Raw genomic sequence first — 18,152 nt, 5'->3', positions numbered from 1 at the left:
TATATATATATATATATATATATATATATATATATATATATATATATATATATATATATATATATATGTATATATATGTATATATATGTATATATATATATATATAAACAATATATATGTCAAACGCCCCTTATTTTCGAAAATCGAAAGGCACTGTTTTCCGTGTGCTGTGGGTGTACTCGGTGATCAATTAAAAGCATAATTTAACTCATTTACACAATTTTTAGACCCTGCTCAATGGGCTCAAAGGTCAAAATTTCACGTCGAAAAATCATATTATAACCGGTTAAATAACTTTAAAAATGGATATCTTTAAGGCACTGTTTTTTATCCGAATTTTTAGGTCTATATGATCATTTTAAGCCTAACTTTATAGTAATTGAATAAACTTTAGACTGTGCTCAAGCGTTTTGGACCCTGAGTTTTGACCCGGTTTCTTAAAAATTAGACCGGTTTTTACTATACCTTCAACTTGCCGGTCTGTTTATTTTATTAAGATCGCTAACATTTATGACGCTTTTTATTTAAGTAGAAAAAATGATTTTTTCGCATAGAGAAAAATCAAAAATAATTTTAATTTTTATTATTTTCCTGTTTTTTGTTTTATTTTAGAGGAAAAAATAATATATCTACATTAACAGTGGAAACAAATATAATTTATTATTTAAAATAAAATGGGAAAAGATACAAGATCGAAACATAAAGTTTTTTTGATCAATGATACCATTGAGATACTACCATCATCTCAATTGCCTACTGGAGAGCAAGTTCTGCAATATTTACATGCCAAACTAATTAAAGCAAGAAAAGAAAAATTAAAATATAAGCTCAGTGATATAGTTTCTTGCAAATTTTCCCCTGGGAGTTTTGAAATTGGTTGCAATAACCCTGGAGGATGTAATTTTCTTAAAAGCACTTGTGTTGTTTCGTCACTGAAGAAAATCTGGAACATTTCCAATAGTAGCTGACCAATGTATTAGGTAAATGATGCAGTATATATTTGTTTTTGAATTGAATTTCTTAAAACAAATATATACACACACACACATATATATATATATATATATATATATATATATATATATATATATAGATATATATATATATATATATATATATATATATATATATATATATATATATATATATATATATATATATATATATATATATATATATATATATATATATATATATATATATATATATATATATATATATATATATATATATATATATATATATATATATATATATATATATATATATATATATATATATATATATATATATATATATAGGTAAGAATCTTACCAAAAGACTACAACATTTTTTTCTGTATATAGTAAGATCTTGTTCTTGGAAGATCGTAGATAGAAGCTATCAAAAATCAGATCACGAAAACACTTCAAAATATAAGTACTGTAGATAACTACAAGCGTAAAATAAAGTGCTTATTTGATATAAGTGTGAAAGATGTGGAGCGAAAATTTTTATCAAACAAACAAATCACTAAAGAGGAAAGAAATGTCGATATAAATTTTTTTAATGATCAATGAGGAGAATGTAAAGCTGTGATGGGTGGAATAGACAAAAAATACTTATCTACTGCTTGTAGAAAGCAATGGGAGATTGAATATACCAAAAAGAGGGTGACTCCTTCAAATAGTAAAATATTAGCTTCTGAATATATAAGCGATTTAGCTGTAAATCAGGTTAGCAGTAAAGAATCACAATGCGAAGAGGATAACCAAAATTTTGAATATCAAAAGAAAAGGAAACCAAGATCTCATAAAAGAAAACCAGATTTTGTTGAAGTTATGCTACCTAGGAAAATCTTAAAGGCTACTGCTGTTACAGCAAAAAGATATGGTCTTCAGAGTTCAGCACATACAGCTACTTAGGCTAATGTCATTAACTCAGCTGGTGGAAACCTAAAGGACTTTGATATTTCTCTTAAGTCAGCAAAGGTCCATTCAAATGATGCAATTAATGATAATGGTTTAAAAATAAAGGAAAAATTCATTAAAATAGCCCAGGGAAAATTACTTTGTGTTCATTTTGATACAAAATTAGTAAAAGAGTATTTTTATGGTGAAAATAGAAATGTCAAGTCCTAGTATTAATAAAGAACAACTTATTGGGGTTCTTTCTATAACAGATAGTTGTGGAATAACACAAGCCAAACCAATTAAGGAAATATTGGAATCTTGGAATTTCTGGGATTTAATACATAGTGTATGTTTTGACACTACATCTTCAAATACAGGTGAGAATAATTTGTGCACCTAATAGTATAATATATGATATTTTTGTAATTTGTTGTTTTTATAATTTTCATTATACTTTTTAATTTTTTTCTCTTCAAATAAATGAATCAAATCAAGGCTGGATGCAGGGTGCATGTGTATTGCTGGAAAAATGGATGTGCAGACCGTTAATATGGTTTGCTTGCAGACATCACATATAGGAGCTCCATATTAAGGTTAGAACCATACTATTTATTGTTTGTTTATAAAATACTTTTGTTCTAGTTCTGTTCAAATGGCTTTTTTATTTTCTTATTTGTCATTATCTAGCATGCAGCACTTGCAGTTTCTGGGATAGTTTCAAATGGACCAGTTGATAATCTTTTCAAAAAAATTCAAAATTTCTGGGAAACTATAAAGCTGCACAGAAATTTCAACAACCTTAACAGGTTTGAATGGAGCAAGCGAAAAGGAACATTTTTAGAAGATTTGTATATTTCTTTTTTCTAAATTAAAAAAAAAATCATATTAACAAATTTGAATTACATTTTTTCGAAGGCTTTTGAAACCAAAACTTATCTTAAATGTTCCTTGTTCACAGACAATTTTCCATGTGGTGACTACAAACATTTGTCAGAACTTGCTCTGGTTTGGCTAGGCAGTGATAAACTAGCAAATTTTAAGTTTCATAAACATATAGCTTTTCATCATGCAAGATTTTTATCAAAAGCTATCTACTACATGACAATAGAACTGCTTACATTTAATTTGAAACAATTTGATATAATTAGTGCAGAAGAAATAGCACTCAGCAAATAGATTTATGTGCAATCAGGGACAGGATCAAGTATGGATCATTTAATAAAACAATTTCAACTGCAGCAATTAAAAGTTTAAAAAATCATTTATGGTTTCTTACAGAACGAAATGTTGTACTTGCTATATGCGATGAAACGCTAGACAATAACACAAGAGAAAAAATTGCCAAAAAATTATTTTTATACCCTAAACCTTCAAGATTAATATTGGGAAAACCACCTTTTCCAAACATTAACTTAATGAAAATTCCAGAGTAATGGGAACTGGTTGGACCTCAAAGTTGGATTCTAATTCAACAGCTAAATCTATCTGCAATAGAAACAGAATGGATGCAAGTTAGCTCAAAGTAAGTTTTTTTCTTAATTAATTTAATTTTGTTAAACTTTTTACCATTTAAAAATGCCTGTATATATTTTATTTTAGAGATTGGAATAATTTTTCAGGATATCGAGTCCTAAAAAAATTCATAGAAAAGTTAACAGTAGTAAATGATTGTGCTGAGAGAGGAGTAAAGCTTATCCAAGACTTTACACACGTGTGCCAGGATGAGGAGTTAAAGCAATGTTTGATGCTTTCAATTTCAAGTCACAGACAAAAATTTTCAGTCAGTACTAAAGACAAGTTGTCAAAAATTATTTAACATGTGTTATGTAATTATTACATTGTTATGATTATATATTATGATTATATATATATATATATATATATATATATATATATATATATATATATATATATATATATATATATATATATATATATATATATATATATTATGATTATTATGATTATTATATATATTATGTTTATTGTATATATTATGATTATATATATATATATATTATGGTTATTATGGTTATAATTTCATAAATTTATGTCAAGTCATAAATTTATGTCAAGTTAATTGTTAAAAAAAATTATTTTTAAAACATGATTTTAAAACAAAAATTTTAAAAAATTGTAATTTTTATTTATAAATATGCTTAAAAAAAGCTTTCTAAACCCACATATGGGTATAACTATGCATAACACAATAAGAAAACTATCCCTAGTTGTATATTTCTTCTGCAGTCGATAGCTAGCTGTTGAATCTAATATTACGTAGAAACCGGGTTCTTTTGAGAAACCAGGTCAAAGTTTTGACATAAAAAACTTACAAAACATCATCTAAAGCTGTCCTAATAGTCTCTATTTTGCTGAATTATTGTTTTAATTGATCACACAAATGTCCCTATTCACTTAAACAAAAAACAAAAACGAAAAATTAATTAAGGAGGTTTAACTACTCATAATATGACTTTTTGGGGCAAAAATTTAACTTTCGAGCCCGTTGAGCGGGGTCTAAAATTTGAGCAAATAAGTTAAATTTTGTTTTTTATTGATCCAAGAGTACGCCCACAGCACATGGAAAACAGTGCCTTTTGATTTTCAAAAATAAGGGGCGTTTGACCCACCCTAATATATATATATATATATATATATATATATATATATATATATATATATATATATATATATATATATATATATAAATAATATATATGTTGAAACAATATATATATATATATATATATATATATATATATATACATATATATATATATATATATATATATATATATATATATATATATATATATATATATATATATATATATATATACATATATATATATATATATATATATATATATACATATATATATATATGTATATATATATACGTGTATATAAATATAAACAATATATATGTATAAACAATATATATGTATAAACAATATATATATACATATATATATATATATATATATATATATATATATATATATATATATATATATATATATATATTGAGAATAGCACGTGTCAAAATAAATTTTATTGTTGTTGAGATTTTAAAAAAACAAAAACGAAAAAATTGTAAAAAATTAAATAGGATTTTCTATTAAATAAATAGCCTAAGCACACAAAACCCTCAGTCAAAGCATGTACACTCCGCTGCACCTATCCCTAGATAAATAAATGTATGTACACTTCACTGCGCCTATCCCTAAGTTAGTAAATGCACGAACATTACACTGCGCCCATCCCTACATTAGAAAATGGATGTACATTCCTCGGTGCCTATCCCTAAATTAGTTAGTGTATGAACACTCCATCGCGTTTATTGATGCACGAACACTCATTGTGCTTTTCACTACGCATATCCCTAAATAATTTAGTCAATAAATAAGCATAGAAACTAGATGTTTAAGGTGGTAGGCCTATGAAAAACTTTTTTCAAGCATCAAAGTTATATTAACTACAAAACTAAGCAGTTGTTATAAATAATTATAAAACTAAACATAAAATCAAAAAAATATATAAAAAAGTGCCTCGCTTGCCTCGAAATTTTATTAAAAAGTGTGAAAAAAACGAAAACTTCAAAACACAATTTCTCAAAAATGACAATAAATCAAAATTCCAAATTTGGTATGGTAGTTCTACATATGTATAAAATTCATTTGTCATAGGGTTTTTAAATTTGCCTCCCTAGTTCAGATTATATTGACTTTTAAACTTGAATATATATTTTTATGAAAAAACTCTGACAGATAAAACCACATTGTAGCGCTCCAAATCAAGAAATTTTAAAAATCTTATGACAAATGAATTCTTTATGTATGAAGAACATATCCTGAAAATTTCAGCTTAATTGCTGAATTTAAACTGGAGATATCATGTTTTAAAATTTAAAAAAAAACTAAAAATCTCAAAATGAGAAAAATCAAGTCAAAAATTAAAAATCAAAATTTATGTCTATAAACACTCCTTAAAAGCTACCAGAGCTATATGAATCTGTTTTTTCAGTATCTAAGTATCCCTTATGAAGAGATCTAAGTTTTTTTCTTTGCTTTTTGCATATTGAAGTTGATTTACGACTCTTGTTTACAATTCCTTTTTTTGGTCCTTTAAAACCAGTTTTGGAATAGTCACTGATCCTAACAATCCGAAGTAACTTAAAACAGATTTTACCCCATCTCCTTCATCATTATAATGAACTATTGCAGAGTTTATACAAAGTTCAAATGTTCTTCTACTTACAAAAATATTTTTAGGTCAACGAGTCCATAAAATTGAATAAAATGCTTCATTTGAATTTTGGGTTTGACCATGTAAACATTTTCTAAGCAAATTGTCATCAGATAAATCTTTAAAAATAGGTTTTATTATATTATGAATAAAGATAGGTAAGTTAATTTTGTTAGTGTGAGTATTTGTAACTTTAAGCTTGTCTAATTGCCACTTGCACCAGAAATATTCATCCCTAGGACACATAGAATGACGAATGCTATTATCACTGAAATTTGTGCTGTGCCACAAAACTGCTCCTACTGCTTTTTTCATTGCATAAATGTTGTTAGTGTTATTTCTAATTGCAATACCATAATAATTCTGCATTAAGTTATTTGCACTATTAGTCAAATTTATTTTTCCGTGTAGGGGTTTCTCTGTTCCTTTATACTTCTGAATGATTTTTCGCAAGCGTGTACCAAGTCGCTTCTGCACATGCCCAATGCATTCTAATTTTATTGGTTGAATATTATAATTTTTATATGGATTAGATTATTCAACTTCTTTAAAAGAGGAAGTATCACCATCCCCTAGGTATTCATGATAAATGAAATTATATTTTTCAACTGATCGAGAAAAGATTTCCGATGCACCATCTGCTTCCATTGCACCAGATGACTTTATATGGTTAATGTGACATGTGTGATCTGCTTTCCGTAAAAATTTTGCTTGTTGCTTTTTCCAGAAGACAATTCCAATTATACACAAGTACAACTTGTTTGATTTAAATCAAGAGTTGAAAGATTCATAAATAATGATTTTATACCACATCCAATATTAAACAGTTTAGTATGACAATTATTATAAGAAAATGTGACTTAAAAGCATGACCAAAAACACCGCAGATCAATATTATATTGGAAAAAAAAGCTTTACAAGATTTGTCATTATGGCCATCTAATTTGGGTAAAAAAAAGTCTCAACTTTTCGTTGCTATGGCGTTGCTAAGGCAAATAAATAAACTAGCTAATAAAATATGTTAATTTAAACCCTTTTAGTTTGATCAAACCTAAACAAGTCATATATCAGCAGATAGAGGATAAATTTTTATATAAAAACAATAAATAAAATATTCTTTCATTTTTTGATCAAAAATCTCTATTTTTCATAGGTCTACCACCATAACTTGGATCCAAAAAAGTGATGCCGCTTTTTGTCCTTTTTTACAAATGGCGGATTAAATTTGTAAACAAATATTTTTAATTTTTCTTTTCTTAAATGAAGTATATATATTTTAAATTTAAATACTATTTATGTAAAAGTGATAAAAGAAATTAGAATACTTGTCAAATAATAATTTATGATTCCTTCATTTATTTTCGATTAAAAAAGGAATAAATTTTTCAATATAAAATTAAAACGACAGACGCTTTTGAAGCATTTTTATGAATTAAAATACTTTTTAATAAACATAGGCTCATGAAAAAATTTTTATAAGTATTTTATAATTATTAAAATTTGTTTTTGAATTATCTTTAAATTATTAAGAACTTTTGACTTGCATTTTTTGCCCTTTTTACAAATGGCAGACTATTGTTATAAACAAAAAAAGCGGCTTCATTTTTTGTCCAATAAAATCCCGCAAGTTAGATATCTAGTATACATGATATATCTTTGGGCTACTTAGGGATCGTCCATAAATTACGCACCGCCAAACTTGTTTAAAAAAAGTCGGAGATCATTTTACCCTTTTGCGCGGCAGTTTTCGCTGGACTTGCAAGATTGTTTATTACTTGATTTAATTAAAGACTCTGCGAAGGAAAACTTTTAATCCAATGTCTAAAAGTTTAATTTTGCGTTACGTAGTTTATGGACGATCGCTTAGTCGTCAGAAATTAAAAATGTTTTTATTTAGTTATTTTATTGTAACACGTGATATTTTTTAACCAATAAAAAAGACTTTTGGTAGGATAATTTTATTTTTCCGCTTTCGGTAGCTATCGGTACCGACTTTAGGCTATCCACTGCGTAACTTTTTACCGCATATTAACAAAATGATAATGGCGATTTGTTTTTCCATTTCAAGTTTGCTTTCGAGACTGGTCTATACCGAAATTAAAAAAACGACTTGAAATCAGATATTTCAAGAACGAATTCATTTGAAGTTTGTTTCTTGCATAACACTTTAGTCAGACTTCAGATTTGAAGTATAACTTGAAATTTCAAGTTCGCTTCTTGCATTCGGAAAATATTTTTGCTTTTTCAAGTTGGCTTTTCGAGTCTAACTTGAAATCGGCCGGTTTTCAAGTTAGACTTGAGTTCAAGTTCGCTCTTTGCATTTGTTCAAGTCAAATTTTAGACTTAAAGTATGACTTCAAATTTAAAGTTCGCTTCTTGCATTCCACCCTTTGTGTAAATCTTAAAAAACTTTTATTATGTCTTAATTTTTATTTAAAAGAATAATTTAACGTTTAGTCATACTAATAAAAAATCACTTTCCGTACTAAAAATTTAGTTTGATGTCGCCACTACAGAAGCTTCAATACTGGCATATAAAAACATCGCTGTAAAAAGTTTGTCAAAATATGTCAGACGTATTTTATGCCAGCAAAAAAATTCAGACACTTAAATTATGTCAAAATATGTTGACAAAAAACATGTCTGAAATATTTGATGTCGACAGTCCCGGTTTAATCAACGGACACTCTAGACACGTGCCGGGAGGCCACAGAGTTCAAGGGGCCAGAGCATCTAAGTGAATTTTTGAGAGATATATATTTTGAAAGAAAAAATATTATCGGCCTCAATCCTTGAGGATTATGATTCCGTAGATCAGACGAAAAACAAGGATCGATACTCAACGGAAACTTTATTGAATGTATTAAACGATTTGTAAAACTTGATCCTTTCCTCGCCAAACACTTGATAACTCATGGAAACAAAAGAAAGGGTTGTATCTTTAAATTATCGTATTGATCTAAAGACATTTGCAAAGAACTCATATACTTAACAGCCGCCGAGGTTATGGAATTTACAGATAATATGATCATCCTTAAGTAACATGTTATAGTATAACTTTTTTATTTATTTCAAACATAATTTCTTAGTTAGCGAAATTAAATTTGCGAAATATTTCTCAATCATCGTTGATTCTGATCCCGATGTGTACAAAACAGAAAACCAGTTGGGTAATTCTTAGCATTCATTTCCATGCATAATCATTTTGCAGTTTCCATGCTTGAAATTGTTTTGAAAAAGTTAGATTAGCATGCAATCAACATTCAAAATTGCCGTGGCCAGTCATACGAAAATGCCAGTAATATATCTGAAATCTACTTTGGTTTACATGTAAGAATTAAAAAGATCAACGTTCTCGCCGAACACATTCTATTTGCAGCTTACTATTTGAACCTTTTAGGAATTAGTGTCGCGGAATCCAACGGAGCTGCTATTAATTTCTTTAGCTTTCTTTAAGAAATTTAAAACTTCTTTTCTGTATCAATGCATCGATATCTTAAAGTCAAAGTTCCTTGCTGGAATACTTGTTAAGATTCCCTAGACTCTCTCACAAACTCGTTGGTCAGCTCGTGCTGATTCTTATTTAGCCATTGAAACGAGTTATTCTATTTACAAGGTGAGAAAAGAATTATTTTGAAAATCAAATAAATTAACTTTTTATATGTGATTGTGCATACCTATAATCAAATATTTTCTATATAGACTCTTCTTGATCTTATCAACAATCAGAAAGCAAAACCAAGAGCAAAGGCCTTCAACCTTTTGACCAAAATGATTTTTTGACTCCTTTCAAATGATTATTTTAATAATTATTTGGAAGGAGTCATGGAAAGGTTTAACAAAGTTAACAAGAAACTGCAGTTTGTAAAGCTTAATTTAGGTATGGTTGAAGAACTGTACAACTCCCTGGAGCATCATGTGCAGCAAGTTCGCTCCAATTTTGAACAATATGAAAAGGAAGCCGTGTCTTTGGTAAATACTGATGAATATGTCAATGTTCAAAGGCTCCCAAGAGCACGCAAGAGGCATTACGATAATGAAACAGTATGGAAATTACAGTGTTTTCTGGGCGATCTTAAACGATTACCGACGTCAATAAAATCATGGACAAACTAATGAGAAAGAAAGTCTATTCTGGATTGAACTCTTTGTTTGATTTTGTTGCGAATCTCTGCAGCATGGATATCTCGGAGATTACTTGCAGTGCACAATATCTTGTTAACCAATATCCTATCGATCTTAACTTTCCCTTATTGAAAGAATATCTTCATTTTGGAGCTTTTTTTCAGGAACGTCTTTCATATCATTCTATTGTTCAAATAGAAAACCGGGTATTGGATTCCATTGTAAAAGACATCATATCTGCATTTGCAAGCAGGCAAAAGGTGTTTTAAAACCTATACTAACCGCAGCGTGTTTTTAATAATAAATAACGCAAGATGCTTGTTTAAATACACAAAAAATACACTATAAAGCCATAGCGCAATAATTACAAAGATTTTTTATTATAAACCGCTGTTTTATTTGAATACTAGGAGGCCATCAAGGGCCAGAAGGCCTTAGTTGCCGGGAGGCCAAGAAGTACTTAACCCGGCCCTGTATGTCGGCAGAAAATAATTCAGAGATAAATTTATGTCAGAATATGTTGATAGAAAATATATCTAAGATAATTTATGTCGACAGAAAAAACTCAGACATTAAGTTATGTCAAAATATGTCAGTAGAAAATATGTCGGACAGAAAATATATTAACAGTAGAATATGTCTGGAAATATGTCGACAGATCTGCCAAACATATTATGTCGTAACAACACTGGATACTGTTAAGGAAGGAGGCGTGAACTTACTGGTTAAATACTCTTCCGAGGTGCTCTTTGATAAGACCGTGGAGCACCATGATAACTAAAAAAAAATTATAGCAGTTAGACCTTAAAATAAAAACAACCTGAAAGGCCTCATTCGTTTTTGTTCGGATTTGTGTTAGAAAGAAAGCGAATTGCGTTAAAAAAAAAAATTAACATTAAAATTTAACAGCAAATAAGCAAAGGTGTAAAAAAAAAATACAGAAAAAAAAAAAAAGGCATTGTATTTAAGAAATTATTTCCGTCATGTAATAAATCGGGCGTAAACTTTTGGTAATTCCCGTAACATTTTATAATGTTATCCGATGCGGTAGGGACACCGGTTTTCAACGATACCACTGTTCGAGGGTGCAAAAATATCTAGTAGGATTTTACAGGATGCTTTAAGACTGCAGGTAAGGTAACATGTATATAACATAAATATATACATACCTACAACGACGTAATAGAATGTGTGGTTTAAAAAAATGTTATTCAACCTGGTTTGTTCCAAAAAGTAGTTAATGATCCTTGCCTTACTAAAAGTACTTAGTCTTTTGATTATTAAGGAATGGCTTTATGCTTGTTCAAGATAAAAAAACCTAATTATATAAGGTAGCAATTTATACAGCTGTTAGAAACTTTCATATTATTTGGCTCTAATGTTAAAGTGTCAAGTTTCTTTGTACTTTTCATAAGTAATTAATGATGTAACAAAAAATATTTTTGTAACTTGTAACTATTTTAAAAACTTAAACACACATTCTGCAAAATGAAAAACTAAAGTATAAAAATGACACAGAACTCTTTAAGGAAATGTGGTGCTTACCAAAGACCAAAATATATAAGCTATTATAAAATAGAAAATTATTAAGCGTATTATAATAATAATTATTATAATACGCTTAATACAGTGTCTAATAAATAATAGAACAGTATATAATAATTATATACTGTTCTATTATTTATTAGACACTGTAATCACATGGAATATATATATATATATATATATATATATATATATATATATATATATATATACATATATGTATATATATATACATATATGCATATATATATGTATACATATATACATGTATATATACATATATATGTATATGTATATATTATTATATAAATATATATATATATATACATAAACATATATATATATATATATATACATATATATATATATGTGAATATATATATATATATATGTATATATATATATATATATATATATATGGGTCATTCTCCTGAAAAGTAACATTTTCAATAGTTAATTTTATAAATATTAAATATTAAATTTTTTAAACCAAAATTTTTGTGGTTATAGCTTTGAGTATATTTAATCATTTGAAAGTATCCACACAACTCGTTAAATGTTAGTTTACTTAAAAAAAAATTAAAAACTTATAGCGTAATCCACAGACCACAGACGTGACGTTAAGAGTAATATCACTTATGGTGTAACAGCTATAAGTGTTGTTCAAGTAATTTTCAAAAATAATAATCATCTTTAATCAATAGTTTTTATTAGCTAACATAAAATAGTATATGGTACAAGTTTTTAAAATTATTTAAGTGATATTATTACGTAAATTAGCAAATGTTTTTGAATGGTAAATCTTGTGAAAAACTGTATTGCCCCCTGTTGTTGAGGTTTAGCTGGCACAATATAAACACTACATCGCCTTTATCGATGACAGATGTCATCTTTCTCCGGAAACGGGAAAGATCTTCTAAAAAAACTTTTGACAAACTCATTTCCATCTGCAACTAAGGCTTGAATTAACCCAACATAGTATTTGACAATTTTTTTGGAAATTTGAAACTTCACAATCACAAAGTCATTCGTTTTAATAGACAGGCTGTCCTCCTCACTATCGCCGTAAACACTGTGATAACTTAGTCTTGTCTTTCAAGGATTGTTGACCTGGTAAAGTATGTTAAGGAATTTCTTAAAACAGAAGCAAATAAAATTATTTAAAAAAAAAATTACAAAATTAAATAACGGTTAAATAAGGTTTTTGATGCACAACTTATTTCAATATTTTATGAAAATACAAGGCTCGCTGAAAAACTAAATATTAATGTTCAAACATTTTTGATGGCTAAGTACCTAGAACATTTAAGCAATGCAAAAGTTTGCAATATTCGATATGAGCCAATTTAAATTTATACATTAAAAGGATATGAGGATGAAGATCTGTCAAAGATTCAGTAGGGATTAGTACTTCTCCAATACTATAGTGATTTTTGTACCAATGTAATATTCAGTGCATGTCAGCCTTCTCATATACAACGTTTCTTTTTTAGTGGAACTCCATAACACCTCATGAACTTGTAAAGTCCCCTTGAAAGTTGTTAGGTTTTTGGGTACACATTTCTCATAGAGATTGTAATCTGTTTTTTTAATAGTATAGATGGTTATACTTGGACACTTTTCTTTTATTTCTTCAACGAAACAATTAATATCAGGAATATCTTTCCCTTGTCCAATTATTCTATCTGCCGTTCTTTTGATACATCCCCCTATTCCATCAGGGGCACCTTTTCCGTGGCCCTTTTCTGTGAAATGCCATCTCATTGTTTTAGCTCCAAACTCTTTTCGAAAAAAAGTACCTAGCAAATAGAACATGGACTTGTTTCGGTACTGTTGAGAAGTACTATCGTTATGATAGGCAGCTTTTCTTTCAAGTCATTAATAACAGGTTTTAAATGTGCACAGATCCCAACAAAGTCATGTTGCCTGTTATCTGAAAATGTACAGTAAGATTTGGCCTTTATTTTGTTTTCAGAAATACTGTAATGGTACGCCACAACTGTATTGATTGACACTTGGTTTCTTGATCCACCAAAATGGAGCGATTGAATTTCTTTTGAGTATTTGCAATTGTAATTTTCTGAAAAATCACAATGAATGAAAATATCCCTAGGCCCCAAGTTATTTTTTATTTCTGATGTAGCTTTGTACTGGTGTTTTATATTGCATACATGCCTCATAAACTTTTCCAACATGTTATTAATAAAATGTAAAAACAGCTGTTTTTTTAGTTAATGTTAACTCTTCTTTTACAGTTTTGAAACATGTCTTCATTTTACCTTTTACCAAAACTTCAACTCTTTTTTTAGACCATTGGGGAAAAGTTGCTTGTTCATTCTCAAATTCTTTACAAACTATTTTTTTGTTTAAACAGCATACTCCACATTTTCTTTCTAGGCACAATTCTCTCAGCTCGCCATCACATGTTATACTTTTTAGCAAGGCAGTGGGATATTTATATGCCAACATCTTTAAAGTATACAACTTTTCAAGAACCAAAGCAAAATTCTCATGGTCAATACAAAGACAAGTATCTTGTTTACGGAAGTCTGTTTGAACTACCCAAAAGGGTCTCAATTTACAAAATGTGCTATAAGATGTTGAATTAAACTTGTTTGTTTGTTTAAAGTCATTATACAAATTTAATATTGTATCATTCAATAGTCTTTTCTGTTTTTTCAGTTTGTTTCTTGTTATTGTTTCTTTTTTCCCAGCAGTAAGCCTACTAGAACTATCTTTTTCTAAAAAGTTTTGTACTTCCATCTTAAGTTTTCGTTGTTTCAGTATATTTGAGAGCTGATGTGTATGGTATGGATTGCGTGGTAAGATAAATCTAGAAGTAAGATTGTTAAGGCTTCTTTGAAGTCTGTACTTCTTTATTATCTTTCCGCTTAATACCCTGGCAAAAACTTTTTTTTTGTTAATACATCTCTCAGTAGAAAAATTTTATTTTATTTGTGTCTTTAACACTTCGCTAAAAAGCAAGCTTTTCTTTACTTCCTTTGAGCATTTTGTACCACTAGTCATTTTTTTAACCACCTTTCGAGGATTTTTATCTTTTGCAGTCTGCAGTCTGTAGAATTTTTGTTTGTATTTATCACCTCTTTGCTTTAACAATTTGTTTTTTTCTTCTAATTTTTGGATTTTTTTCTTTAACCCATCTCTATAATTTCTACGAATTTTTAGCCCGCTGCTATTTCTGGAACTAGATTCTTGACTGGGACCAGGAAGTACATTGAAGTTTAGTTCATTGTCGATAGGAATATTTAAAATTGTACTTTCAGGTGGTGTTGACAAATATTCAATTAGTAGCTGTCTTTTCTTTTTCATTTCTCTACTGCTTTTGATCCTTTCCTTCCAACCTTTTGTTACTGATCTTTTATCCCTTTCTGAAAGTTCATGAGTTTTCTTCCGTGTTGCTTTTTTTCTTTCTCTGTCTTTTTGTTTTTGTTCGTCATACTTTTCTGGGTTTTCAGCTTTCATCTTCTCCCTCGCCTTTCTCATACTTAGTTTTTTCAATTCTCTAGTTTTTTCTATCTTTCCCATCTTTGTAATCTATCAGGCTAGAAACATTTATCTTTTCTTTAATAATTAATTGGCTAAATGAGCAAAGTTTTAAAATATTAAAAATAGTATAAATAGACATTAAAAAATCCATATACAAGCAAAATTATTTGTTGTCACGTCCGTTCCACTGGTGTCACATCTGTTGCTTTCTGTATTCCACAGATGTGACATCCACAGACGTGGCAGATTAAAGGAAAAAGCCTAAAAGGGGTGCTATGTTTTGAGGCTAGGTCTCTGTTTCCCTTGGAGTAAACATGTCCAGGTAATAGCTAGTAATTAAAATTATTGCTTATAAAAAAATAAATTTATATACTCTATAAATGTTTACCACAGATGTGACACATTCACACTAACAAATTCAACTTTTAAAGCTTCAACGCTTATTAACACAAAACAACTCCACCAAACGTTCCTTCAATTTTACTCATTAATAAAAATGTCTGGTATTTCAGCTAGGACAGCAACAGAGAGCACTACTGCTTCATCCTACAGCTTTTTTTTGATGTTAATGACTCTATCTACAGATGTGACACTTGAGCTGGTGACACGAGCTTCAATCACATAAAAGTTACTTTGAAAATATGTTTTGAGGAAAATAATATGTCAACTCTAACTTTAATGTATTTTTAAATATTTATTATGCATTAAAAAAAAGTAAAGTACTTCTATCAAGGATTAAACTACTTGGGATTAGCAAAAGGTCTGGGTGGTGACATTCCACGGACGTGACTTGTCACAGTCTGTGGAACATAGTTTATTTAATGAAAATACTATTTTGGATTGGGTTAGATTAGTTTAACATTGTATGAGCTGTAAATTTATTATTTGTACCCGTTAAAAATAAAAATAGTATTAACTTGAAAGAAAAAATTAGTGGTGACAGTATATTGCTGCCTTTCTAGAGAATTACCCATATATATATATATACATATATATATATATATATATATATATATATATATATATATATATATATATATATATATATATATATACATATGTATATATATATATATATATATATATATATATATATATATATATGTGTGTATATATATATATATATATATATATATATATATATATATATATATATATATATATATATATATATATATATATATATATATATATATATATATATAAAATATATAAACAGTTAGACTGAAAGGCGATGAAATAAATGATTTGAAAAATTAAATTCCAAATAATCAACTAACCAATGCTCTCAGCTCTGCAGGTATCTGGTCAAGTTTCTTAAATTCTGGAAAAGCCTCTAAAGAGAATGATGCAGCACTAATTGCTACTATCCAGAAAGAAAAAACAGAGTTGAAAACAATGTATTAATCAGAGGAGTACCAGAAGATCGGTGGAAAGTGATTCAGACACCCAAATAGTTGATCAAATTTTAAATGCACTAAAGTTAAGAAGAGAAGATGTTAAGAAACAAGTAAGGTTAAAAAAAAAAAAGAAAAAATGGTATAAACCCAGAAATGTATAAAAATACAACAACACCACGAAATCAATTGAATAAATCCCTAAGTCAAGTTGATAAAAGTCTTCCTCCCCTTGCTAATACTCTTAGAATTTAAGGATCATACCACACAACAAACAGCCATCCTTAACTCTAAAGAATTGAAACATCTTGAAGCTTTACAAAATATATACATAATGCCAGACAGAATTGAAAATGGAAGATTAATTGAAACCAAACTTAAAATGGAAAGAAACAATAGAAACAATGACCTTCCAAATTATGTAGAAGGATCAAATAAGAGGCTTAAATGGGGAACAAAGTATGGAAAGAAAGGTTATTGGAGCATACACTTTGGCACACTTAGATGGATTGAGCTCAAACAAAAAGTCAGTAACTCTAAGGACATGCATAAAAATTGTTTTAAAAAAATTAAGGAAAAGAAAAGTTTTATGTCCTCTTTAAAGTGTTTTTATTTTAATTCAACATCTATATACAATAAATGGGATGAGTTCATTGTAAGAATTGAACAGCATAGTTTTCCGCACATTATAGGCATTACTGAGACTTGGTTCAACAGTACCTCTGAACTCCATATTTAAAATTGCACATCCTATTTCAATAATAGAAGAACTATCAGTGGCGGAGGAGTAGTAATTTATGTGTGAAATGATCTTATCGAATTATCCAAATCAGTACCCAGAGGGATGAATAAAGATATCAAAAAAGCTTCAAGTTATAAATTATGTATTTTCAAAAAGATGATGCATCTAAATTAAATAAAGGTAAGCTTAAAACCGAATTCAAGAAACAATGCAAATTAGTTAAAAAATTAGTAAATAAAGCAGTTTTACAAAATGAAGAAAGTATTTCAATGCATGTAAAACAAAATCCTAAAATTTTATACTCCTACATCAACAAAAAAAAAAAAAAACTGATATCAAGGCAGTATTTGGTGCTGACAGGAAACAAATCACAGAGAAAAAAGATATCACTCATTGTTTAAACCAACAGTTCTATAAAGCCTTTACTCAGACCCATAATAGAACATTAATACCAGATTTCAAACCAATAACTCAAACTACATCTATTTTGACAGTAAAACTCTATTTAGTAATACTCGAGCAGTCACTCTACTGTGCAGCTTAGACAAATCGAAACTGCCTGGAGTAGACCAGTTACATTTTTATTGTTCTTTCAAAATGTTATAAGAACCTGAGTTTTCCATTATCTTATATATTTATCAAATCTTTTGAAACAGGTATTGTTCCCTCGCTATGGAAAGATGCAAATATCTTACT

The 18,152-nt window shown here is 28.3% G+C and overlaps 1 protein-coding gene and 1 long non-coding RNA gene across 4 annotated transcripts in view; both read left to right on the top strand.

The window, feature by feature from the left end:
• The first annotated feature begins 1,416 nt into the window (after positions 1-1,416).
• Positions 1,417-3,731, top strand: LOC136088774 (uncharacterized). Of its 2 annotated transcripts, XR_010642467.1 has the most exons (4): positions 1,417-2,269; positions 2,388-2,485; positions 2,580-3,414; positions 3,492-3,731. It is a non-coding gene; the product is annotated as an uncharacterized LOC136088774 (long non-coding RNA). The 2 variants fall into 2 exon arrangements; XR_010642466.1 differs by having other exon boundaries at positions 1,417-2,485.
• A 7,541-nt stretch (positions 3,732-11,272) lies between these two features.
• LOC100206317 (ubiquitin carboxyl-terminal hydrolase 19) overlaps positions 11,273-18,152 on the top strand; it is a 53,488-nt gene continuing 46,608 nt past the window's right edge. The window contains exon 1 of one of the 2 annotated variants that reach the window (XM_065813434.1): positions 11,273-11,397. The gene's annotated coding sequence lies outside the window, so the exon portion shown is untranslated. The remainder of the gene's footprint in view (positions 11,398-18,152) is intronic. The other variant, XM_065813435.1, reaches the window with a different exon arrangement.

This window comes from Hydra vulgaris, chromosome 12, assembly GCF_038396675.1.
Source record: "Hydra vulgaris chromosome 12, alternate assembly HydraT2T_AEP".
NCBI lineage: Eukaryota > Metazoa > Cnidaria > Hydrozoa > Anthoathecata > Hydridae > Hydra > Hydra vulgaris.
The sequence above is the reverse complement of the archived record's forward strand: the minus strand, read 5'-3'. Positions and strand labels throughout refer to the sequence as shown.